We start from the raw sequence: 27074 nt of genomic DNA on the forward strand, positions 1-27074 counted from the left end.
CAGATACTCATGCGGTCCGATTCTAGTGCGGACCGAAAAAGGGTCCTGCACCTTTTTGGTGCAGCTGTGGTGTGATTGTGCAGCCTCATAGGACAGTGAAAGCAGAATAAAAACACCTCCTACAAGCTTTAACCAGTGCTCTGCTGGACACTGATAGAAGTCACATGACTGCTCTATACTGGTGATGAGAAAAGGGATTTAGCAGTTTATATTTACTAAAATAACTATATTTCCATGTTCTGTGTACTGTGGGAGAGCGGATATAGTGAATGCGGGGTCCGGGGAGAGCGGATATAGTGAATGCGGGGTCCGGGGAGAGCGGATATAGTGAATGCGGGGTCCGGGGAGAGCGGATATAGTGAATGCGGGGTCCGGGGAGAGCGGATATAGTGATTGCGGGGTCCGGGGAGAGCGGATATATTGAATGCGGGGTCCGGGGAGAGCGGATATAGTGAATGCGGGGTCCGGGGAGAGCGGATATAGTGAATGCGGGGTCCGGGGAGAGCGGATATAGTGAATGCGGGGTCCGGGGAGAGCGGATATAGTGAATGCGGGGTCCGGGGAGAGCGGATATAGTGAATGCGGGGTCCGGGGAGAGCGGATATAGTGAATGCGGGGTCCGGGGAGAGCGGATATAGTGAATGCGGGGTCTGGGGACAGCGGATATAGTGAATGCGGGGTCCGGGGTGAGCGGATATAGTGAATGCGGGGTCCGGGGAGAGCGGATATAGTGAATGCGGGGTCCGGGGAGAGCGGATATAGTGAATGCGGGGTCCGGGGAGAGCGGATATATTGAATGCGGGGTCCGGGGAGAGCGGATATAGTGAATGCGGGGTCCGGGGAGAGCGGATATAGTGAATGCGGGGTCCGGGGAGAGCGGATATAGTGAATGCGGGGTCCGGGGACAGCGGATATAGTGAATGCGGGGTCCGGGGTGAGCGGATATAGTGAATGCGGGGTCCGGGGAGAGCGGATATAGTGAATGCGGGGTCCGGGGAGAGCGGATATAGTGAATGCGGGGTCCGGGGAGAGCGGATATAGTGAATGCGGGGTCCGGGGAGAGCGGATATAGTGAATGCGGGGTCCGGGGAGAGCGGATATAGTGAATGCGGGGTCCGGGGACAGCGGATATAGTGAATGCGGGGTCCGGGGTGAGCGGATATAGTGAATGCGGGGTCCGGGGAGAGCGGATATAGTGAATGCGGGGTCCGGGGAGAGCGGATATAGTGAATGCGGGGTCCGGGGAGAGCGGATATAGTGATTGCGGGGACCGGGGAGAGCGGATATATTGAATGTGGGGTCCGGGGAGAGCGGATATAGTGAATGCGGGGTCCGGGGAGAGCGGATATAGTGAATGCGGGGTCCGGGGAGAGCGGATATAGTGAATGCGGGGTCCGGGGAGAGCGGATATAGTGAATGCGGGGTCCGGGGAGAGCGGATATAGTGAATGCGGGGTCCGGGGAGAGCGGATATAGTGAATGCGGGGTCCGGGGACAGCGGATATAGTGAATGCGGGGTCCGGGGTGAGCGGATATAGTGAATGCGGGGTCCGGGGAGAGCGGATAGTGAATGCGGGGTCCGGGGAGAGCGGATAGTGAATGCGGGGTCCGGGGAGAGCGGATATAGTGAATGCGGGGTCCGGGGAGAGCGGATATAGTGAATGCGGGGTCCGGGAAGAGCGGATATAGTGAATGCGGGGTCCGGGGTTTAGGAACACTTTAAGGCAAACATATTAGCGGGTCAGATGGGGATCGATCTATAGGGGCCCATACCTGATCAGATGGTTGTAAGCCAGGTATCCCCAGCGACATCACATGACTTGTTATCGGGACGAGCCCCTAACACTACATGGGTTCAGCATCATTACCAATACAAGTAGCTGCTCTCAAAGTGCGGCGCCCCCAGCAGGGCCATACAGGAAGGGAAATGAAATGATTAGCAGAATGAAAGTGATGAGCGTGTGCTGCGAATGACGGTAATGATGCCTCTGATCACAGCGCAGTATTTGCGGAATACGAGAAGACGGAATATTATGGATATGTCGTGTATCGAGCCGTATCAGAGCTTTCATGCAAAGAAAAGTTTGGTGCTAAAAATGAAGGTGGTGCATCTGTGTGGCCACGGCAGCGCTAACCCTTTCGTTTTCAGAACCATTTTTGCCTTTTTTTTTTTTTTGCACATTTAAAAAAATCATTAACCCCAGGTTCACACCTAAGCGTTCTCTACGGCGTTTTGCAGAAATGCACAGCAGTCCATTTAACATGATTACCTATGGGACATGTTCACATCTGCGTGTATTCACCCGGTGCGCTTTTTGAAAAGAGAGACTTTTTTGAACACAAAAAAGTAAAGTTTTTGGTTCTATAGACTTCAATGGAAACTCTGCAGAAAAGCATGTATTACGTATTTTGATGCGGCCCAGCAAAAAAAAAAAACATGACCATAGGGCTGCTGGTCCATCATTGGTATCAGTGGGAGGAATAGTGCCCCAATGTTGGTGTCAGTGGGGGGAATAGTGTCCCATCATTGGTATCAGTGGGAGGAATAGTGCCCCAATGTTGGTGTCAGTGGGAGGAATAGTGTCCCACCATTGGTGTCAGTGGGAGGAATAGTGCCCCATCATTAGTATCAGTGGGAGGAATAGTGCCCCACCATTGGTGTCAGTGGGAGGAATAGTGCCACATCATTGGTATCAGTGGGAGGAATAGTGCCCCATCATTGGTATCAGTGGGAGGAATAGTACCCCATCATTGGTATCAGTGGGGGGAATAGTGCTCCATCATTGGTGTCAGTGGGAGGAATAGTGCCCCATCATTGGTATCAGTGGGAGGAATAGTGCCCCATCATTGGTATCAGTGGGAGGAATAGTGCCCCATCATTGATATCAGTGGGAGGAATAGTGCCCCATCATTGGTGTCAGTGGGAGGAATAGTGCCCCATCATTGGTATCAGTGGGATGAATAGTGTCCCACCATTGGTATCAGTGGGAGGAATAGTGCCCCATCATTGGTGTCAGTGGGAGGAATAGTGCCCCACCATTGGTGTCAGCGGGAGGAATAGTGCCCCATCATTGGTATCAGCGGGAGGGATAGTGCCCCATCATTGGTATCAGTGGGAGGAATAGTGCCCCATCATTGGTGTCAGTGGGAGGAATAGTGCCCCATCATTGTTGTCAGTAGGAGGAATAGTGCCCCATCATTGGTGTCAGTGGGAGGAATAGTGCCCCATCATTGGTGTCAGTGGGAGGAATAGTGCCCCATCATTGGTGTCAGTGGGAGGAATAGTGTCCCATCATTGGTGTCAGTGAGAGGAATAGTGCCCCATCATTGGTGTCAGTGGGAGGAATAGTGCCCCATCATTGGTGTCAGTGGGAGGAATAGTGTCCCATCATTGTTGTCAGTGGGAGGAATAGTGTCCCATCATTGGTGTCAGTTGGAGGAATAGTGCCCCATCATTGGTGTCAGTGGGAGGAATAGTGCCCCATCATTGGTGTCAGTGAGAGGAATAGTGTCCCATCATTGGTGTCAGTGGAAGGAATAGTGCCCCATCGTTGGTGTCAGTGGGAGGAATATTACCTCATCACTGACAGGACCAGTGCTGCAAATGCCAGATAAAGGTAGCAGTATGGAGACCTCTGGTTTAAAGTTCACCATTTATAATAGGCCTAGAACTATTGCTCTCAATTTGGCTTGCACAGCAATATATAACGTGTAGCCCAGTAATATTTTCATGCATTGGCACCGCCCATGCATGTGTTTACATTCCTAAGTTTGTGTATTGGGGGGTGGGGCTCAAAATGTTTTGGAGGGGGTTTAAGTATTTGGGTGTAACTTTAATTCTTTTAGACTTTTTTTATTCACAAAACTTTATTTTTCATCACATGAAGTCCCCGTGTGATGCTTTATTTGGTGACAGGTCCTCTTTATTGAGACATCAAGGGACTGTTTAGACCCCTGATGCTTTTAAAGCTAATGGAGTGCAGATTTTACCCCATTAGTGTCATTTCTGTCTGCTGCTTCCTTCCGCTATCAGCATGAGTCACGTCTGCCAAGTTTTCCTGACACCAAGAGACAAATGGTGACAGGGGAAGGGCCTCCAGCAGATTGACAGCCTCAGCTTTGTTCCTGTGTGCTGTGTGAAGGGGGTGTGTCTCTTCCCTCCAATCAGCTTTCCGAGCTCTCCTCACTGAACTCTGCAGAGTGTAATTTCAGCTCTCCACCCCTTTTTTTCTGAACTCTCAGAAGAGCATTCTCGAGTTTATTTTTTGTGTTTGTATCGGTATGACACAAAAAAGTGGAGAAACAAAAAGCCAAATCTGACACATTCCACGCAAAACCCCCAAAATGGACTGGATAATATTATTGGCACCCTTCATTGATTATTTGGTAGCGCACCCCTTGGGAAAAATAACTGAAATCAATGGCTTCCTGTCACCATCAATGGAGTTTCTTCAAGCTTTCTACTGGAATTTTGGATTGCTCTTCTTTCGCCAACTGCTCCAGGTCTCTCAGATTGGAAGGTTCCTTTTCCCAACTGCTGTTCTGAGATCTCTCCACAGGAGCTCTATGGGATTGAGATCTGGACTCATTGCTGGCCAGTTCAGTCCTTTCCAGCACTTTGTCTGAAGCCATTTCTGGAGGCTCTTTGACGTGTAATTTGGGTCATTGTCCTGCTGGAAGACCCATGACCTCTGATGGAGACCCAACTTTCTGACACTGGACCCTACATTGCACCCCAGAGTTCTTTGGAAGTCTTCAGATTTCATAATTCCATGCACACGGCCAAGACATCTAGTGCCTGAAGCAGCAAAGCAACCCCAAAACATCAGTGACCCCCCCCCCTCCCCCCACACACTACCATTTGTGACTGGAGGGACTGGATTCTTTTCTTTAAAGACCTCATTGCTTTTTCTGAAAACAGTAGAATTATGGGCTTTACCAAAAAGCTGCCATTTTGTTTCGTCTGTCCACAGCACATTCTCCCAATGGCTTCCTCAGGTAAGTTTTGAAAAACTCCAATCTACCTTCCAATATCTTTCTGTGTCAGCAGTGGGGTCCTCCTGGGTCTCCTATCATATTTCTGTGTCGGCAGTGGGGTCCTCCTGGGTCTCCTACCATACTTCTGTGTCAGCAATGGGGTCCTCCTGGGTCTCCCACCATATTTCTGTGTCAGCAATGGGGTCTTCCTTGGTCTCCTACCATATTTCTGTGTCAGCGGTGGGGTCCTCCTGGGTCTCCTACCATATTTCTGTGTCAGCAGTGGGGTCCTCCTAGGCCTCCTACCATATTTCTGTGTCAGCAGTGGGGTCCTCCTGGGTCTCCTACCATATTTCTGTGTCAGCAGTGGGGTCCTCCTGGGTCTCCTACCATATTTCTGTGTCAGCAGTGAGGTCCTCCTGGGTCTCCTACCATATTGCTGTGTCAGCAGTGGGGTCCTCCTGGGTCTCCTACCATACTTCTGTGTCAGCAATGGGGTCCTCCTGGGTCTCCCACCATATTTCTGTGTCAGCAATGGGGTCTTCCTTGGTCTCCTACCATATTTCTGTGTCAGCGGTGGGGTCCTCCTGGGTCTCCTACCATATTTCTGTGTCAGCAGTGGGGTCCTCCTAGGCCTCCTATCATATTTCTGTGTCAGCAGTGGGGTCCTCCTGGGTCTCCTACCATATTTCTGTGTCAGCAGTGGGGTCCTCCTGGGCCTCCTATCATATTTCTGTGTCAGCAGTGGGGTCCTCCTGGGTCTCCTACCATTGCGTCCCTTTTCATTCAGATGGCGACGTATAGTGCGAGCGGACACAGTTGTACCCTGCGCCTGAAGGTTGACTTGGATTTGTCTGGAAGTTGATGGAGGTTCTTTAATCACCATTTGAACAATTCTTCGTTGCAATCTTTGATCAATTTTTCTCTTTCGTCCCCATCCAGGGAGATTAGCTACAGTGCCATGGGCTGTAAACCTTTTGACAATGTTGTGCACAGTGGACACAGGAACATTAGGATCTCTGGAGATGAACTTGTAACCTTGAGATTGTCCATGCTTTTCCAAAATTTTTGTCCCCAAATCCTCAGACGATTCTTTGCTGCTCTTCCTCTTCTCCATGCTCCATGTGGCACACAGAGACACCCAACAGAAAGGTGGAGGCCATTTGTCACCATTGTACCTGGTTGTCGGTGTGATTTCTATATTGTCAGCACCAGGGGCGGACTGACAACTCATGGGGCCTCCGGGCAATAGGGGATCATGGGGCCCCTGTGTCCTTGCCCAAACTCAAAAAGGCCTATGAAAAAGGTGCCAGGGGCATCTCATGGGGCCCCCTACTGACCCCGGGCCCTCGGGCAGTGCCCGAGTTTCCAAATGGTCAGTCCATCCCTGGTCAGCACCTGGTCATGGATATGGGGGAGTCTAATGACAAATTACAGGAGCGTCACAAACTTAGAATGCAATTATTTCTTACAATTGTGAGAAGGTGCCAATAATTTTGTCCGGTCCATTGTTGGGGTTTTGCGTGGAATGCGTCAGATTTAACTCTTTGTTTCTCCGCTTTTTTGTGTCACCAATACAAACAAAAGAAATAAACATGAGAACATTGTAATTGCAACAATTTTCTGGGTGAAGTGGTGCGTGATCTGACAGAAATGCTGGGGGAGGTGCAAGATTTTTTGGCCATGACTGTAATTCAGCACTTTGAACAAATGTAGAGAATATAATACTGCAGATAAACAGGTACAACTTATGTAGGATTTTTTTTTTTTTTCTCTGTGTATCACCCGAGGCCAGTCACTTCACTGGGTATACGGAGGGCTTACAACCACTTTAAAGCACCTGTTTAAGTTGATGGAAATCCTGCAGACATGACCTGCTGGGGGTGCATGAGGTTTGGTACCATTGCTCTACGCCTTTCAAAAAAAAAAAATTATATTTTTTTTTTGGAATATTCTGTGTTTAGTAAGGCCGAGCCAGTGGACTGTCAGATGTCACCTTACAACTGTTGAGGACTCAAAAAAAAAAAAAAATCTCACCGGGGTCCCTGGTTCTGCTGAAATACTGCATCCTTGTGTATTCTTGTTGAATTTTCTGTCATGTACAAGGGGGAATCCAGCAGAGAGATGGACTCTTCCAATGGGTGCTGTAGGAGGAGCTGGGATCCAGTCCCATTCAAGGAATCTCGTGTCTAAGTAGCTCCAAGAAAACACAGGGGTGGATTTACTAAAGGAAAATAGACGGTGCACTTTGCAAGGGCAGCTGCGCCAGAGTTTAGTAAATGAGGCGACGCTTCACTTCGAATACCCAATCACATGCAAGGAAAATTAAAAAAAAAAAACAGAATTTTGCTTGCATATGATTGGATCATGGAAGGCAGCAGAGCTTCCCTTCATTTTATAAGTTTAGCCATAGGGGCTGATTTACTAAAGGCAAATAGACGGTGCGCTTTGCAAAGTGCATTTGCTCCAGAGCTTAGTAAATGAGCAGAAGCTCTGCTGACTTCCATCATCCAATCACGTACAAGCAAAAGTGCTTTTTTTCAATTTTCCCTGCACGTGATTGGATATTCTTTGCAAAGTGCAGTTGCTCCAGAGTTCCGTAAATGAGGAAAAGCTTCACTTTGCAAAGAATACCCAATCATGTGCAGGGAAAATTTTTTTAAAAAAAAGCATTTTTGCTTGCACGTGATTGGGTATTCCTTGCAAAGTGAAGCTTTACCTCATTGGGGTTGGTTTACTAAAGGCAAATAGACTGTGCACTTTGCAAAGTGCAGTTGCTCCAGAGTTCCGTAAATGAGGTAAAGCTTCACTTTGCAACAGGGGCGGACTGACCATTTGGAAACTCGGGCACTGCCCGAGGGCCCGGGTCAGTAGGGGGCCCCATGAGATGCCCCTGGTACCTTTAATTGGCTTTTTCATAAGCTTTTTTTTGGCTGTGGGTGAGGACACAGGGGCCCCATGATCCCCTATTGCCCGGGGGCCCCATGAGTTGTGAGTCCGCCCCTGCTTTGCAAGGAATCATGTGCAAGCAAAAATGCTTTTTTTTTTTTTTTTGCTTTTTTTTAAATTTTCCCTGCACATGATTGGATATTCTTTGCAGAGTGAAGCTTTTCCTCATTTACGGAACTCTGGAGCAACTTCACTTTGCAAAGTGCACAGTCTATTTGCCTTTAGTAAACCAACCCCAATGAGGTAAAGCTTCACTTTGCAAAGAATATCCAATCATGTGTGGGGAAAATTGAAAAAAAAACAGCATTTTTGCTTGCACGTGATTGGATGATGGAAGTCAGTAGAGCTGCTCATCTACTAAGCTCTGGAGCAGCTGCACTTGCAGAGTGCACCGTCTATTTGCCTTTAGTAAATCAGCCCCGCAAGATGTAAATACAGGAGGAGGCACCACTTCCCGGGGTTGGTTTAGGACGATCCGGCGAACGATTTTATTGGTTAGAAGTAAACTTGTCTTATATTGAAAGTACATATACAGATGCTGTAGTCTATAGTATAGGGCTGGACTGACAACTCATGGGGCCCCCGGGCAATAGGGGATCATGGGGCCCCTGTGTCCTTGCCCAAACTCAAAAAAGCCTATGAAAAAGGTACCAGAGGCATCTCATGGGGCCCCCTACTGACCCTAGGCCCTCGGGCAGTGCCCGAGTTTCCAAATGGTCAGTCCGCCCCTGGTCTATACAGTCTGGGGTTGATTTACTAAAGGAAAATAGACTGTGCTCTTTGCAATGTGCAGTTGCTCCAGAGCTTAGTAAATGAGCAGAGGCTCTCTTGGCAAGCATCATCTAATCATGTGCAAGCAAATATGCTTTTTTTTTTTTTTTCACATTTTCCCTGCACATGATTGGGTATTCTTTGCAAAGTGAAGCTTTTCCTCATTTACGGAACTCTGGAGCAACTGCACTTTGCAAAGTGCACAGTCTATTTGCCTTTAGTAAACCGACCCCAATGAGGTAAAGCTTCACTTTGCAAAGAATATCCAATCATGTGCAGGCAAAATTGAAAAAAAAAAAACAGCATTTTTGCTTGCACGTGATTGGATGATGGAAGTCAGTAGAGCTTCTGCTCATCTACTAAGCTCTGGAGCAACTGCACTTGGAAGAGTGCACAGTCTATTTGCCTTTAGTAAATCAGCCCCGCAAGATGTAAATACAAGAGGAGGCACCACTTCCCGGGGTTGGTTTAGGACGATCCGGCGAACGATTTTATTGGTTAGAAGTAAACTTGTCTTATATTGAAAGTACATATACAGATGCTGTAGTCTATAGTATAGGGCTGGACTGACAACTCATGGGGCCCCCGGGCAATAGGGGATCATGGGGCCCCTGTGTCCTTGCCCAAACTCAAAAAAGCCTATGAAAAAGGTACCAGAGGCATCTCATGGGGCCCCCTACTGACCCTAGGCCCTCGGGCAGTGCCTGAGTTTCCAAATGGTCAGTCCGCCCCTGTTCTATACAGTCTGGGGTTGATTTACTAAAGGAAAATAGACTGTGCTCTTTGCAAAGTGCAGTTGCTCCAGAGCTTAGTAAATGAGCAGAGGCTCTCTTGGCAAGCATCATCTAATCATGTGCAAGCAAATATGCTTTTTTTTTTTTTTTCACATTTTCCCTGCACATGATTGGGTATTCTTTGCAAAGTGAAGCTTTTCCTCATTTACGGAACTCTGGAGCAACTGCACTTTGCAAAGTGCACAGTCTATTTGCCTTTAGTAAACCGACCCCAATGAGGTAAAGCTTCACTTTGCAAAGAATATCCAATCATGTGCAGGCAAAATTGAAAAAAAAAACCCAGCATTTTTGCTTGCACGTGATTGGATGATGGAAGTCAGTAGAGCTTCTGCTCATCTACTAAGCTCTGGAGCAACTGCACTTGGAAGAGTGCACAGTCTATTTGCCTTTAGTAAATCAGCCCCGCAAGATGTAAATACAAGAGGAGGCACCACTTCCCGGGGTTGGTTTAGGACGATCAGCCGAACGATTTTATTGGTTAGAAGTAAACTTGTCTTATATTGAAAGTACTGTACATACAGTCAGGTCCATAAATATTGGGACATCGACACAATTCTAACATTTTTGGCTCTATACACCACCACAATGGATTTGAAATGAAACGAACAAGATGTGCTTTAACTGCAGACTGTCAGCTTTAATTTGAGGGTATTTACATCCAAATCAGGTAAACGGTGTAGGAATTACAACAGTTTGTATATGTGCCTCCCACTTGTTAAGGGACCAAAAGTAATGGGACAGAATAATAATCATAAATCAAACTTTCACTTTTTAATACTTGGTTGCAAATCCTTTGCAGTCAATTACAGCCTGAGGTCTGGAACGCATAGACATCACCAGACGCTGGGTTTCATCCCTGGTGAGGCTCTGCCAGGCCTCTACTGCAACTGTCTTCAGTTCCTGCTTGTTCTTGGGGCATTTTCCCTTCAGTTTTGTCTTCAGCAAGTGAAATGCTCAATCGGATTCAGGTCAGGTGATTGACTTGGCCATTGCATAACATAACATTGACCAAATGGTCAGTCCGCCCCTGGTCTATACAGTCTGGGGTTGATTTACTAAAGGCCAATAGACGGTGCACTTTGCAAGTGCAGTTGCTCCAGAGCTTAGTAAATGAGCAGAAGCTTCACTTTTCCAAGAATACCCAATCACAGGCAAAGAAAATTAAAAAAAAAACAGCATTATTGCTTGCACATGATTGGGTGATGGAAGTCAGCAGAGCTTCTGCTCATTTACTAAGCTCTGGAGCAACTGCACTTAGAAGAGTGCACCGTCTATTTGCCTTTAGTAAATCAACCCCATAGAGTCACTCCAATTTATCCTCTTGGCCCCAGATGTGGCACATTGGAGATGATGAACTTCATGAGTAGAATTCCTTCCTTGAGCCCGGGTTCAAACTGATGCGGCGCGAAATACGCAGCATTTTCAGTGCGAATTCTGCACGGCATCAGAATCGCACCCCGTTCATGCGAACCGCTGCAGGTGTGTATGTTAAGTGCGATGTACAGAATCGGATGGCATAGACCCCTGTGATTCGATTCTAGTGCGGACCCAAAAAAGGGTCCTGTACCTTTTGGGTGCGGTGCAATTAGAGCCATACATAATGAATGGCTCCAATGGCACCACATTTGATTTGCACAGGAATGCGGCGCGATGTGCAGAATCAGATCGCATAGGTGTGAATACCCGTGCGCAGTGGGGTATTTAGGCTTCGTGTTGCCCTAGGCAACACAAAAATTGGCTCCCTCCCCATGGAGAGACCTCGACACTGACCAGCACCCCCCCTCCCCTAAGAAGAGAGCCTGACATTGACCAACAACACCCCAGCCCCACCCCCACCCGAGAGAGCCTTCCACTTCCACCACCCCCCATACACTGGCAACCCCCACCCCGGCAAGAGACAAGACACTCACTTTCACAGCTCTGGATATCCCCGGGAACAAGAGTCAGGCTCTGCATACACCATCAAGCAGCCTGCAGCCTCTCTTCCACCTGGTCTCCGCACTGTGTGTGTCCCTTCTTCCTTTACTTCTTTCAGGGGATGGCGCTGCCCCCCTGAAAAATGCCGCCCTAGGCAAATGTCTTGTTTGCCTTGTGGTAAATACACCCTTGCCCATACGATCCGATTCTAGTGCGGACCTTTTTTTGGTTTGGGTGCGGTGCAATTAGAGCCTGTGACGGGAGTCACTTTGGGTGGGGGGCCCATCTTACTTTGGAGAGGTGGGGAGACCCCAGTCTCAGCTCCCCATATCCCTCTTATGTGTAAGTCACCCTGTGCCTGTTAGGGGTACAGGGTGATCTGTCCTAATATTGTGTAGACATGTCTAGGTGGGGTGGGGGTTGTGGATTGCCTGGTGTTGTGTGGCTGCATCCCATTGTTCTATTGTTTGTCTTGCTTGAAAGCAAACTATTATGGGATGTATGTGTTTATGGGTATTAGTTTAGTGGGGGGGGGGTGTTTCCAGCAGCCCTCCCTCCTGATGGGCTTGTCTGCTGGTGTGAAATTTGAATACCTGTGTGTCTCTGGTTAATAAATGTAGATTGCCCCGCCCTGTGTCATGATACAGGGAGGGGGGATTGTCCCCTGAGTGTATATATATCGTATCTGTGTTCAAATAAACTAGTCTATTTCCTGGTTTACTTCAAGACTGGTGTTGTGTAGTCTTGTATGGTCTGTTGTGGTGTCTGTTGTCGGTGTTCGGACAGGGAAGCGGTAGTCTAACGGAAGTACCCAAGCGCAGCCTGGGGTCGGTTCCGTTACAAAGCCATACAAAATGTACGGCTCCGATCGCACCGCACACAAATCGCATGTGATTTGCAGAGGAATGCCGTGCGGTGTGCAGAATTGGATCGCATAGGTGTAAATACCCATGCAATCCAATTCTAGTGCGGATCCAAAACAAGGGTCCTGCACCTTTTTGGTGCGGTTAGAGCCATACAAAATGCACGGCTCTGATCGCACCGCACACAAATCGCATGTGAATTGCACAGGAATGCTGTGCGGTGTGCAGAATTGGATCGCATAGGTCTGAATACACATGCAATCCAATTCTAGTGCGGAACCAAAAAAAGGGTCCTGCACCTTTTTGGTGCGGGTGTGGTGCGATTAGAGCCATACAAAATGTACGGCTCTGATCGCACCGCACACAAATCGCATGTGATTTGCACAGGAATGCGGTGCGGTTCCTGTGCGAATTACATGCGATATACCGCACTGCATGTATGTGAACCCGGGCTGAAGATAGTAACAACTGCTGATGATTTTCATAAAGAGGACCTCAATAATGTGAGATACTTTATTATAACAATTGTATGTTTTTAAAGCTGAACCCCCCCCCCCCCGGGCACTAAAGCTTTCATTCATTTATATATTCAATAGCTACAGAGTATAATTCCACTTTGTGAGCAGTAAACTCCATTGCAAAAACCAATACATACCCAGTGCAGAGAGCAGAGCTATGGGGGGGGGGGAGGGAGACCTGACAGGCTCCACCCACTACTGGCTGTGGAAAAATACAGGAGGGGGCGGAGAAAAGACAGGTCTCCCTGCACAAGGAGAGAGAGCAGCAGTGAGCGGTCTTTATCACACGAAGTCTCACACTGGATCTGGAAGAAATACACAAAGCGCACCAAGGGGGTTTATGTATAAAATATTTGTTGGACGAATGTCACAAGCCTTTGTCTAGGCGGCACGAATTGTCAGTGTATTTTCTCCAATAGTAGGATTTCCTATGATCATAGGCTCCACCTAATGGCCAAAAGGCAGTACTGCATACGTTTTTCTAAATTTCTAGACAAAGAGAAGGAAACGAGCAATTGATGGTTTTTAACAAAATTTGTTATCTCTAAAGAGACTTCTAGTTCAAACTATTTTTGTTTGGATTAGATCAATGATAGATGAGAAGCAGTATATATCGATCATTACTTCCTCTACCACCCACCCACAGTGTGCAGTGTTTGACCACAATTATCTGTCCCTTGTGCTGATGCTGCATTCTCTTGGCATGGAGAGCGGTTATCAGTGCTGCTATGGAGGAGGCTAATTGGTGGGGAAGCTTCACTGAGCTTTAACTGAAATGCAGTATGGCAGAAGTGAAGTATCTGTCCCGACTTGTGTTCATCTGCCATTGATCATCGCTTGGGGGTCTATTTATCAAAGCTGTCACCTATACTAGTCCTATACCTATATAGTCCTCGTAATGTTTCTGGAATGTTTACAGCAAGGAAAATAATTCTTTGATCCCCTGCAGATTTTGTAGGTTTGCCCACTTACAAAGAAATGAAGGGTCTATCATTTTTATCATGCGTGTATTTTCATTGATAGAGACAGAATATCGACCAAAAATCCAGAAAAAGCTCACGATACAAATGTTATAAGTTGAGTTGCAGTTCAGTGAGTAAAATATGTATTTGAACCCCAAGCAAAACATGACTTGGTGGAGAAACCGTTGAGGCAAGCCCAGAGGTAAGACGTTTCTTGTAGTTGGTTCCCAGGTTTCACACATCTCAGGAGGGATTTTGGTCCGCTCTTCTTTACAGATCTTCTCCAAATCCTTAAGCTTTCTTGGCTGTCGCTTGGCAACTCGAAATTTCAGCTCCCTCCATAAATTTTCTATAGGAGTAAGGTCTGGAGACTGGCTAGGCCACTCCATGACTTTGATGAGCTCCTTCTCGAGACACTCCTTTGTTGCCCTCGCGGTATGTTTGGGGTCATTTTCATGCTGGAAGACCCATCCACGACCCATCTTCAGTGTTCTGGCTGAGGGAAGAAGGTTCTCATCCAAGATTTTACAATGCATGGCCCTGTCCATTGGCCTCTCAATGCAGCAAAGCTGGCCTGTACCTTTAGCAGAGAAACAGCCCCAAAGCAGGGGCGGACTGACCATTTGGAAACTCGGGCACTGCCCGAGGGCCCGGGGTCAGTAGGGGGCCCCATGAGATGCCTCTGGTACATTTTTCATAGGCTTTTTTGAGTTTGGGCAAGGACCCAGGGGCCCCATGATCCCCTATTGCCCAGGGGCCCCATGAGTTGTCAGTCCGCCCCTGCCCCAAAGCATAATGTTTCCACCTCCGTGCTTGACTGTAGGGATGGTGTTCTTAATGTCATAGTCAGCATTTTCTTCCTCCAAACACGTTGAGTTGAGTTAATGCCAAAGAGCTCAATTTTGGTCTCATCTGACCACAACACTTTCTCCCAATCCTTCTCTGAATTATTTGAATGCTCATTGGCTGACTTCAGACGGGCCTGGACATGTGCCTTCTTGGGCAGGAGGACCTTGCTGTCACTGTAGGACGTCAATCCATGGCAGCGTATTGTCTTACCAATAGTTTGTTTGGTGACTGTGGTCCCAACTGCCTTGAGATCATTCACAAGCTCCTCCCGTGTAGTTCTGGGCCGATCCCACACTTTTCTGATGGTCATCCTTACCCCATGAGGTGAAATCTCGCATGGAGCTCCAGACCGAGGGCAATTGATGGTTACTTTGTACTTCTTCCATTTGTGAATAATCGCTCTAACAGTTGTCTCCTTCTCACCAAGCTTCTTGCTGATGGTCTTGTAGCCCATTCCAGCCTTGTGCAGGTCTGCAATCTTGTCCCTGATGTCCTTTGACAGCTCTTTGGTCTTGCCCATGGTGGTGAGGTTTTTTGGTTGATATTCTGTTTCTACCATTTAAAATACACCTATGATAAACATTATAGACCTTTCATTTCTTTGTAAGTGGGCAAACCTACAAAATCTGCAGGGGATCAAATTGTTATTTTCCCCACTGTATGTCCTGTGATTGTCACCTCCATCTAGTGGCCAAATTGAAGTACTGTCCTTAAATACCTCAATCAGGAAAATAATGCGTGATAGTCACTAGATGGAGCTGGCGAGCATAGGAAATAAATTTATTAGACACCTAACAAGAATTAAAAATAGCGGCGTTAAATGCCTTAATTTTTTTTTTTATATAAATAGACCCCTTAAAAGGGAACATTGGGACAGAGTCTGTCTGTAGCATTAACATGGTCGATTTTTTTAATGATTTCCCCTATAGCTAGACGTGCAGAAAAAAATTAGTTCCGTTTTGTAGCGATTTGTTAAGTTGCTAGTTTCGTTTTGTTTCATTCGCAGGGGAATTCGCTTAGTTTACTTTTATTTTGTTTTTGACCAGATTAGAATTTTTCCAATGATTCAAGTATGCGAATCAAATTAGTGTTGAAAATATCGAATCGATCAGAATTAATTGTGAAGAACAGCTGGTTCTATTCCATTCGAAATTTGAATTTTGAAAGATGACTATATTCCTTCTATTTTATTATATTCTAAACTAGACAATTTTTTCTATTCTTTTCTACTTTATTATTTTCTGTTCTGTTTTACTCTATTAATTTCTATTCTATTCTGTTTTATTCTATTCGAAATTCGAATTTTGGAAGGTGACTATATTCCTTCTATTTTATTATATTCTAATCTAGACAATTTTTTCTATTCTTTTCTACTTTATTATTTTCTGTTGTATTCTGTTCTGTTTTACTCTATTAATTTATATTCTATTCTGTTTTATTCTATTCGCAATTCGAATTTTGGAAGGTGACTATATTCTTTCTATTTTATTGTATTCTAATCTAGACTATTTTTTCTATTCTTTTCTACTTTATTCTATTATTTTCTGTTCTATTCTGTACTGTTTTACTCTATTAATTTCTATTTCTATTCAAAATTTAAATTTCAGAAGACAGCTATATTTTTTCTATTCTTTTTTATTCTATTTGAAATCCACATTTCGGAAGAGGGCTATATTTTTTCTATTTTATTCTATTCTTTAATTTTCTATTCTTTTCTATTCTATTTTATTATATTATTTTCTATTTGTTTATTTTCTATTCTTTTCCATTCTATTTTATTCTATTCTTTTAATGTCTTTTCTATTTTATTTTTTTCAAAATTTGAATTTCGGAAGATGGCTATACTTTCCTTTTACACTAATACATATAGGGGTTGATTTACTAAATAGACTGTGCACCATACAAGGTGCAGCTGCACTCTGCAAGTGCAATCGCTCCAGAGCTTTGTAAATGATATTTTGCAAGGAATATCCAATCACGTGCAAGGAAAATTGAAAAAAAAGCACTTTTGTTTGCACATGATTGGATGATGGAAGTCAGCAGAGCTTCTGCTCATTTATTAAGCTCTGGAGCAACTGCACTTTGCAAAGTGCACCGTCTATTTGCTTTTAGTAAATCCACCCCATGGTCCTTAAAGAAAATCAGCAAATAGTCAGCGATATGTTTATATTTCAAATTTGTTTTCGAATAAGATTTCGTTTTCAAATCCAATTGGAATTCGAATCGTTATTTTGGATTCGTTTAAATTTGTTGCTATTGAAATTCCAAAATTCGGATACATCTGAATCTTCAAATAACGAAACGAGTGAAATAGAAGGAAAGGAATCGCACATGTCTACACATTACTCATTTTTTTAACATGTCACCTGATTCTGCCAGTAAATCTGTTATTTTTCCTATATTCCGGTGACGGTGCTGTTTGTTCTGCAGTGAAATTGTAAAGCAATGTCGTCACCCTGTGGGATGGGGTCATCTCAGGTGGGCTTGTAGCTTTAAATGCGTTTTTGTGCATTCCAGTGCGTTCTGGTGCATTTTTTATGCGTTTTACCGCGTTCCAGTACATTTCTGTGCAGGAAAAATGCAGCTTGTTCTACTTTTTTTTTTCTGCAACTGGAACTGCAAGCAATGATGGGAACTATGACATGGACAACCATATAACCTACTTTCTATGGGTTTTGGATGCAGAAAAAAATGCACGTAGTGTGAACTGGCCCTATATATATTTCTTATGCAGGCCATAGACGGGTCAAAAATCGGCCGTTTAAAAAAAAAAAAAATCGGTCGTTCATTTGGCCAACGTTACCACCAATGGTAAAAAAAATCAGCCGATTTTCGGCCCATCTACGGCCGGCATTTTTACTCCTGTCCCTTGCAGAGAGCTCCGCTATTATATTTGACATGAAAAAGTCTTACGGTTGCAACAATGTATCCATTTGTATCAATTTCGGATACAGATGTTTTTATTTGGATACAAATAGATACATTGTTGCAACCGCAAGACTTTTCATATAAAATATAATAGCGCACTGGATATCTTCTTCCTCTTCTTTTTCTTCTTCTTCCTCTTCTTTTTCTTCTTCTTCCTCTTCTTTTTCTTCTTCTTCTTCTTCTTCTTTTCTTCTTCTTGCAGGTCACGGCTCATGCGCAGATTTTCTATTGGTAAAACGATCGGCCGATTTGCCCATCATTTCCGGGAAAATCAGCCGATCGTCAAAATCGACCGCGAATTTTCCAACTTTATTGATAAACAAAAATGTGCCAAAACCCCGAAAAACGGCCGACCAATTAACCCGCTAATGGTGCAAAAATCGGCCGATTTTCGACCCATCTATGGCCTGCATTAGTCATGCATTAGAGACACAGGATAGTATTGTGAAATTCTGGGGTTATACTGCCACCTTCAGGAGAAGTGGATATTGACAAAGCAAAGCTATAAGGACCGCCTAGCATAACCCCTCCTACTCCCAACAAGCCTGTTTTCTAATAACATGCTTTGGAGAATAGTCATTATCTCTCTGCTCTCAGTTATTGCCTCCCTTCATCTGGGAAACCTTGTGGCTTCTGTGGACATCAAGGATGCCCACTTACGTGTTTCTAATTTTTCAGCACATCAACTCTACCTGCATTGTGTGGTTATGCAACATTACCACTTTGCCGTTTTTCCCTTGGGCCTGTCTACCGCATCATGGATCTTCTCCAAGGTGCTAGCCCTTGTTCTTGTTTGGATCTGTTCTCAAGTAATCCCCATGGTGAATGTCTTGATGATCTTCTGAGGGAATGGTCACGTCAGACACTGTCCGCCAACGTTCAATGACTGTTCAGACCCTGCAGTGGTTTAGGTGGATCATACGTCTCCAGAAATCAGTGCTGACGCTGTCTCATTGCTTGGAGTATCTGGGCCTGGCCTTAGTTACAGCTCTGTCCAAGGTTTTCCTTCCTCTGGACAAACTCCAGATTCTTTTGTCCTGCATTCAAGCCCTTCAGTCCAGAAGCTAGCCTACCCTTGGTTTTTGCATCTTCACATTCCAGCCCTGACTGCTGTGGCAGGCAAACTTCCGCAGTCACTGATATCTGCTTTCCAAAGAATGGTCTTTGCATTACGAGATGTTCTGAGACCTCTGTCAGTGGTGCCGGGTGCCAGATGTGGACCTCCTGACTTCCAGGGTCAAACACTGATTGGGCTTCTCTCCAAATCCAGCATTCACAGTAGATGCACTGACGACTATGGGATCCATTCCACTTGTTCTACGCTTTTCCCCTTCTCAAGCTCATTTCATGCCAGCGTCCTCAAGTTGGAGGGCTCAGTAGATGCAATGATGACTATGGGATCCATTCCACCTGATCTATGCTTTTCCCCTTCTCAAGCTCTTTTCTTGCCAACATCCTCAAGTTGGAAGGCTCAGTAGATGCGCTGATGACTACGGGATCCGTTCCACCTAATATACGATTTCCCCGTCTCAGATTCCCTTCGTGCCAACATCCTCAAGTTAGAGGGCATCCTGGTAATTTTCATAGCACCAAATTGGCCCAGGAGGGCATGGGGCTGTGACCTCACCAGGCTCTGGCAGATGCTCTATGGGCCCTCCCGGATCCTCCAGATCTTCTATCCCAAGGGCCAGTTTGCCAACCTGCTTCTCAGTTGTTGACATTATCAGCTTGGCCATTGAAGTCAAGGCCATGAAAGATGAGGGCCTATCATATTTGGTCATCCCTGTGCTTTTAACAGCTAGAAAATCAAGGAAATCGACTTTTTGCTAAGTCTACTATTGCACTTGATATGTGTCTCTTCCCTTGGTGAAAGACAAGGAACTTCCAGCCCAGGAATTCTTCATGGGACAAATTCTTTCTTTTCTCCAGTCTTTTTCTGGATCAACATTTGACCTTGGCTACTGTCAAGGGTCAAGTCTCAACCTCAGTGGTTCTTTTCAGAGATTGCTTGCCTCTCCCTTTCTAGTGAAGACTTTCATACAGGGTGTCGCTCATGCCGTTCTCCGTTCTTTCCCCTGTAAACTCCATGAGATCATAAACTGGTTCCGTTGGTTCTTCACAGACTGCCCTTTGAACCTATCAGAGATACCCCCCTGTCCTTGCTTGCAAGATTGTCTTTCTTAACGCCATCACATCTGCTAGGCACATTTCTGAGTTGTCGGCTATAACCTGTAGGAAACAATTTCTTGTACTACACAAAGGGGTTTTTTTGAGAACCAGGATCTCTTTCCTTCCAAAGGAAGATATACTGCTCCATGCATGCGATGCCGGCACGCCACTTCTGCTGTTATTTGTCACAGCAGAAGCCAATCAGCGGGTGCCCATTAATGTATTACCGCCAACACCCACCGATCGTCCAGGACAGGGGTCTCCAAACTTTTCAAACAAAGGGCCGTTTATGGTCCTTCAGACTTTGAGAGGGCCAGTGGGGTTAGAAAAGGTTCGGGCCCAGCATTAGTTGGTGTCAGTGGGAGGAATACTGCTTCATACCATTGGGAGGAATAGTGCCCCAAGGGCTGGATAAAGGCTAGAAAAGGGCCACACCCAGCCCTTGAGCCGCAGTTTGGAGACCACTGGTCTAGGAGACTACCAGAACACAGCTCTACCTATGTAAACAAGGCAGAGCTGTATCCTCTCAGCAACAATGTGCTGGATTTTTTTTCCCTGCAAACCACACCAGCTAGTGAAAGCAGCACACACAGTACACATTACACATAGCTAGGCACACAGTTAACCCCTTGATCACCCTAGATGTTTAACCCCTTCCCAGGCAGTGTCATTAGTACAATGTCAGTGTATATTATTAGCACTGATCACTGTATTAGTGTCACTGGTTACCACAAAGTGTCAGTTAGTGTCCGATTGTCCGCCACAATATTGCAGTCCCACTATAAGTCACTGATCACTGCCATTACTAGTATAAAAACAAAAATTCCAGTATATATATATATACACCATAGTTTGTAGACGCTATAACGTTTGCGCAAACCAATCAATATACAGTTATTGGGATTTTTTTTACCATAAATATATAGCAGAATACAGATTTCCAAAAATTAATGAAGCAATTGGATTTTTTAAATTTTTTTAAATTAGATATGTTTTATAGCAAAAAATTGAAAATATTGTGGTTTTTTTTCAAAATTTTTGGTCTTTTTTTATTTACAGCACAAAAAATTAAAAAACCCAGAGGTGATCCAATACCACCAAAAGAAAGCTCTATTTGTGAGGAAAAAATTACATAAATTTAATTTATGTACAGAATTGCATGACCGCTCAGTTGTCAGTTAAAATAACGCAGCACCGTATCCAGGGACGGACTGACAACTCATGGGGCCCCCGGGCAATAGGAGATCATGGGGCCCCTTTGTCCTTGCCCAAATTCAAAAAAGCCTATGAAAAAGGTACTAGGGGAATCTCATGGGGCCCCCTGCTGACCCTGGGCCCTAGGGCAGTGCCCGAGTTTCCAAATGGTCAGTCCGTCCCTGGCCGTATCGCAAAAATTGGCTTGGTCAGGAAGGGGGGTAAATCTTCCGGAGGTCAAGTGGTTAGGCTGAGTTCACTTTTTTTTTTTTTTCCTCAAATCCAGCTCCTCTGTGCACCAATATACCATTAATGCACATCGGTTGCAGAAAAAATAAAAGCTTTCTTTGATTTGGAGAACAAGGCCTTGCCTTAGCCCCTGCTGCATTTCTTAGAAAGCTTCATCACTTGCTGGTATGTAGATGTAGGACAGAGAAACCAGTAAGGCACAGGAAGGAGTTTACCAGCTGACCTTATTAGCACACACATCCTGCACTGACCTCATTAACCGTTTCCCATCCGCCCTATAGCAGAAATTCTGCTACAGGGCGGCACGGGTGTATATACGTGATTTTGCAATTCCGGGTAGGGGGCACAAGCCCTACCCGTGCCGCCATTCGTGGCCTTGGCTATCAATCACTGGGTCCCGGCTGGTGACTACTCGCCGGCACCCGGTGATCTCTGAGTATTACCGACAGGGGGAGGGAACTGCATGTAAACAATACAGATCTCTCCCCTGTCTGCTCCTGTACACTGCTTTGTATGGCTCTGCATAGCAGTGTCATACAAAGCAATGTGCTGACAGTGAAACACACAGCACAGTTAACCCTTTGATCGCCCCTCATGTTAGCCCCTTCCTGCCCAGTGCCATTAGTACAGTGTCTGTGATTTTTATTAGCACTGTATACTGTATTGGTGTCACTGGTGATGTCAGTGACACCAAGTCAGTTCCCCGCCAGTGTCAGAATGTCTGCCGCAGTCCCGTTATAAGTCGCTGATCGCTGCCATTATTAGTAGAAATAAAAAATCCCAGTATCTATACCGCCATTTGTAAACGCTATAACTTTCGCGTAAACCAATTAATTTACACGTATTGGGATTTTTTTTTTGTAGCAAAGACAGAATACATTTTAGCCTAAATTTATGACAAAGTTTGATTTTTAAATTTTTTTTTCAATGGACTTGTTTAATAGCAAAAAGTTAAGAATATTGTTTTCTTCTCAAAATTGTCTGACTTTTTATAGCGCAAAAAAAAAAAAAAACAGGCGATCAAATACCACCGAAAGAAAGCTTAATTTGTGGAAAAAGGGCGTAAATTTAATTTGGGTGCAGCGTTGCATGACTGCACAATTGTCAGTTAAAGTAAGCGCAGGAAAAGGGGGGAAATCTTCCGGAGGTCAAGTGGTTAGGCTAAGTTCACTTTTTTTTTCTTCTCAAATCCAGCTCCTCTATGCACCAGTATACCATTAATGCACATCGGCTGCAGAAAAAATAAAAGCTTTCTTTGATTTTGAGAACAAGGCCTTGCCTTAGCCCCTGCTGAACTTCTTAGAAAGCTTCATCACTTCCTGGTATGTAGATGTCGGACAGAGAAACCAGTAAGACACAGGAAGGAGTTCACCAGCTGACCTAATTAGCACACACATCCTGCACTGACCTCATTAAACCTCACACCCTTCACCCATCAACTATTTTTTCACAGCCTCTCTCCACTTACCATTTATGTGGCTAGCCCAGCGCCCCCTCAGGCCGCATGATAAACTCGCTGGGGCCTCGTGCAGGCCACGGGACACCCCTGATGTAGTGCAAGGTCCTGCCCGATTGGATACAGAGCGATTGGATGAATGGTGTATCCTCCTATTATATAACTTTGGAAAATATATATATTAGTATGAATAGTGAAATTCCTCCCGAAAAAGGTGAACTTAATCAAGACATTGTTCTACCATCTCTCTGTCCTGTTCCTAAACAGCCTAGTGAGAATCCTCTTCTTTGTCTGGCTCTCGTACAAGCTGTTTTGAGTTTATTTCTCAGCTGCAGCATCTTTTTGCTCAGTAGTACCCCTAGCTCTGCTGGTCCCCTACTCAATAGTAACCCCCAGCTCTGCTGATCCCCCACTCAGTGGTAACCTCCAGCTCTGCTGATTCCCCGCTCAGTAGTAACCCCCAGCTCTGCTGGTCCCCTGCTCAGTAATAACCCCCAGCTCTGCTGGACCCCTGCTCAGTAATAACCCCCAGCTCTGTTGGTCCCCCACTCAGTAGTAACCCCCAGCTCTGCTGGTCCCCCGCTCAGTAGTACCCCTAGCTCTGCTGGTCCCCTGCTCAGTAGTACCCCCAGTTCTGCTTATCCCCCACTCAGTAGTAACCTCCAGTTCTGCTGGTCTCCCGCTCAGTAGTACCCCTAGCTCTGCTGGTCCCTTGCTCAGTAGTACCCCCAGCTCTGCTTATCCCCCACTCAGTAGTAACCTCCAGCTCTGCTGGTTTCCTGCTCAGTAGTACCCCCAGATCTGCTGGTCCCCTGCTCAATAGTAACCCCAAGCTCTGCTTGTCCCCCGCTCAGTAGTAACCCCCAACTCTGCTGGTCCCCTGCTCAGTAGTACCCCCAGCTCTGCTTATCCCACGCTCAGTAGTAACCTCCAGCTCTGCTGGTCCCCCGCTCAGTAGTACCCCTAGCTCTGCTGGTCCCCTGCTCAGTAGTACCCCCAGCTCTGCTTATCCCCCACTCAAAAGTAACCTCCAGCTCTGCTGGTCCCCTGCTCAGTAGTACCCCTAGCTCTGCTGGTCCCCTGCTCAGTAGTACCCCCAGCTCTGCTTATCCCCCACTCAGTAGTAAGCTCCAGCTCTGCTGATCCCCTGCTCAGTAGTACCCCTAGCTCTGCTGGTCCCCTGCTCAGTAGTAATCAAGACATTGTTCTACTATCTCTCTGTCCTGTTCCTAAACATCCTAGTGAGAATCCTCTTCTTTGTCTGGCTCTGGTACAAGCTGTTTTGAGTTTATTTCTCAGCTGCAGCTCCTTTTTCGTCTGTCTGATTTCCTCTTTGTTGTTCCTGAACATCCACATAGGGGAAAGCCAGTTTGTTGTTCCACCATCGCTAGGTGGATTGGACATTTCGCCCTTCGTGCTCATGACTTTAAGGGCAAGGCTCTCCCTTTCTCTGTCAAGTCGTACTACAAAAGACCAACTAGTGCTTCTCAAGCTTTTCCAAATCAGGTATCTGTTCCTTAGAATTGCAAGGCTGCTGCCTGGTCTTCTCTCCATGCTCTCATTATGTTTCAAGAGTTGGATGTTCAAGTCTCTAGAGCCAACTTCGGTCGGAGGTTTTTCAGATGGTTCTGTAGAGCCATCCTGTTAGCCTATCGGTTTTCTCCTTATGGGCACATTAGCTTTTCATTTGCTGTTGTCCCCCCGTCAGTCGGACTGCATTTAGACATCCCTCGGCATTTCAGAATACTACCCTGTCCTTAAGGTATGACTAAGAAAATAGGATTTTTGTCTTACCTGCAGAATCCTTTTCTTGGAGTACTTTACAGGATATGGGTTCCTCCCCTCTGCTTTTATTGTCCTCTTCTTTTCATTGCTTGCTAATGCTGGGCACAGGGGGGGCCACAGGGCTCGTTTTACATTTGTTTTGGTCTTAACACACATTAAAACACCTAATGCTTCAACATGCTTTTTTGATGCTCATGTGATGCTACAACGAAGCTTGGAAAATGTGTGTTGATTTTTTATTTGTTTTACAAGGGCCCAGTAGAACCCCAGCTCAGTAGTACACCCAGCTCTGCTGGTCCCCTGCTCAGTAGTACCCCCAGCTCTGCTGGTCCCCTGCTCAGTAGTACCCCCAGCTCTGCTGATACCCTGCTCAGTAGTAGCCCCCAGCTCTGCTGGTCCCTTGCTCAGTAGTACCCCTAGCTCTGCTGATCCCCTGCTCAGTAGTAACCCTCAGCTCTGCTGATCCCCCGCTCAGTAGTAACCCCCAGCTCTGCTAGCCCCCTGCTTAGTAGTAAATAACTCCCAGCTCTGTTAGTCCTCTGCTCAGTAGTAAGCCCCAGCTCTGCTTATCCCCTGCTCAGTAGTAACCCCCAGCTCTGCTTATCTCTGCTCAGTAGTAACCTCCAGCTCTGCTGATCCCCCGCTCAGTAGTACCCCTAGCTCTGCTGATCCCCTGCTCAGTAGTAACCCCCAACTCTGCTGACCCCCCTCTCAGTAGTAAACTCCAGCTCTGCTGATTCCCCGCTCAGTAGTAACCCCCAGCTCTGCTGGTCTCCTGCTCAGTAATAACCCGCAGCTCTGCTTATCCCCCGCTCAGTAGTAACCTCCAGCTCTGCTGGTCCCCTGCCCAGTAGTACCCCTAGCTCTGCTGGTCCCCTTCTCAATAGTAACCTCCAGCTCTGCTTTACACCCACTCAGTAGTAACCTCCAGCTCTGCTGATCCCCCACTCAGTAGTAACCCCCAGCTCTGCTGGTCCCCTGCTCAGTAGTACCCCCAGCTCTGCTTCTCCCCCGCTCTGTAGTAACCTCCAGCTCTGCTGGTCCCCTGCTCAGTACCACCCCTAGCTCTGCTGATCCCCTGCTTAGTAGTAACCCCCAGTTCTGCTGGTCCCCCGCTCAGTTGTAACCCGCAGCTCTGTTAGTCCTCTGCTCAGTAGTAAGTAACCCCCAGCTCTGCTTGTCCTCCGCTCAGTAGTAACCCCCAGCTCTGCTGATCCCCTGCTCAGTAGTAACCCCCAGTTCTGCTGGTCCCCCGCTCAGTAGTAACCCCCAGTTCTGTTAGTCCTCTTCTCAGTAGTAACACCCAGCCCTGCTGATCCCCCTCTCAGTAGTAACCTCCAGCTCTGCTGGTCTCCTGCTCAGTAGCACCCCTAGCTCTGCTGGTCCCCTGCTCATTGGTAACCCCCAGCTCTGCTTATAACCCGCTCAGTAGTAACTCCCAGCTCTGCTGATCCCCTGCTTAGTAGTAACCCCCAGCTCTGATGATCGACCGCTTAGTAGTAACCCCCAGCTCTGTTGGTCCATCACTCAATATTAAGTAACCCCCAGCTCTGCTGGTGCTCCGCTCAGTAGTAACCCCCAGCTCTGTTAGTCCTCTGCTCAGTAGTAACCCCCAGTTCTGCTGATCCCCCTCTCAGTAGTAACCTCCAGCTCTGCTGATCCCCCACTCAGTAATAACCCCCAGCTCTGCTGATCCTCCACTCAGTAGTAACCCCCAGTTCTGCTGGTCCCCCGCTTAGTAGTAACCCCCAGTTCTGCTGGTCCCCCTGCTCAGTAGTAAGTAACCCCCAGCTCTGCTGGTCCAGCGCTCAGTAGTAACCCCCAGCTCTGCTGGTCCCCCGCTCAGTAGTAAGTAACCCCCAGCTCTGCTGGTCCTCCGCTCAGTAGTAACCCCCAGCTCTGCTGGTCCTCTGCTTAGTAGTAAGGTAGCAGTATAACCAAAGTGTTTCAGAATACTATCCTGTGACCCCTAATCTACTCCAAGAAAGGATTTTACAGGTAAGGCACAAATCTTATTTTTTTAAATACAAGCAGTGTAAGTATCTGAATTCGACCTGTTATCAGCCTTTGCAGCAGAGCTCAAGTTACCCAATCAGTTCATGTGCTGATAGAAGGCATGCTGACAGGAGGAGAAAGCAAAGAAATAGATGAGCTAGCTCATCATTGTGCAGCTTCGTCCTTCACTGTCCAACCAGAAACTGGGGCGGGTCTAGGACAGCCCAGGCTATGAAAAAGTGAATTTAATGTAGCTGGCCATCAGAACTAGATGAGGACATCTAGTGGAAGAAACATAACACATCAGGGGAAATCTTTGGATTGGAGGCGAATATTACAGCAAGAGCTGCTTTTGGTATTTTATCTTTCAAAAGGCTATACATAATACCTTGTTATTTTTGTCTGGAGTTCTGCTTGAAGCAATGAATAGAAGCTGACCACCTTACGCACCTTCATCAGTGTAATACGGCTTGTCCCAACTCAGGTAACTGCCATTTTTGCTGGACAGCTTGGTCTGGAAAAATAATGGACCTACTGGCAGAATCAACAGGTAATACAATGATGGTAAAAGGCTGCTAATGCTGGTGATAGACTGCATTGTGTGTAATTTCTGGTTTTGCTCATAGTTCCAAATCAAAGCTAAGATACGTTTTGAATGGAAGCCTCTAAAATTCAGTACTGGTGGGGACTGAGTCTCCC

The 27074-nt window shown here is 46.3% G+C and overlaps 1 protein-coding gene across 1 annotated transcript in view; it reads left to right on the forward strand.

Moving 5' to 3' along the window:
• Positions 1–27074, forward strand: part of LOC149427762 (uncharacterized) — a gene marked incomplete at its 5' end in the record, with an annotated part of 460704 nt that overhangs the window by 277814 nt on the left and 155816 nt on the right. The gene's annotated exons all lie outside the window — the stretch shown is intronic.

The sequence above is a fragment of the Staurois parvus genome, unplaced genomic scaffold (assembly GCF_062004578.1).
Source record: "Staurois parvus isolate SC_StPar_1 unplaced genomic scaffold, SC_StPar_1.0 ptg003510l, whole genome shotgun sequence".
NCBI classification, from domain to species: Eukaryota; Metazoa; Chordata; class Amphibia; order Anura; family Ranidae; genus Staurois; species Staurois parvus.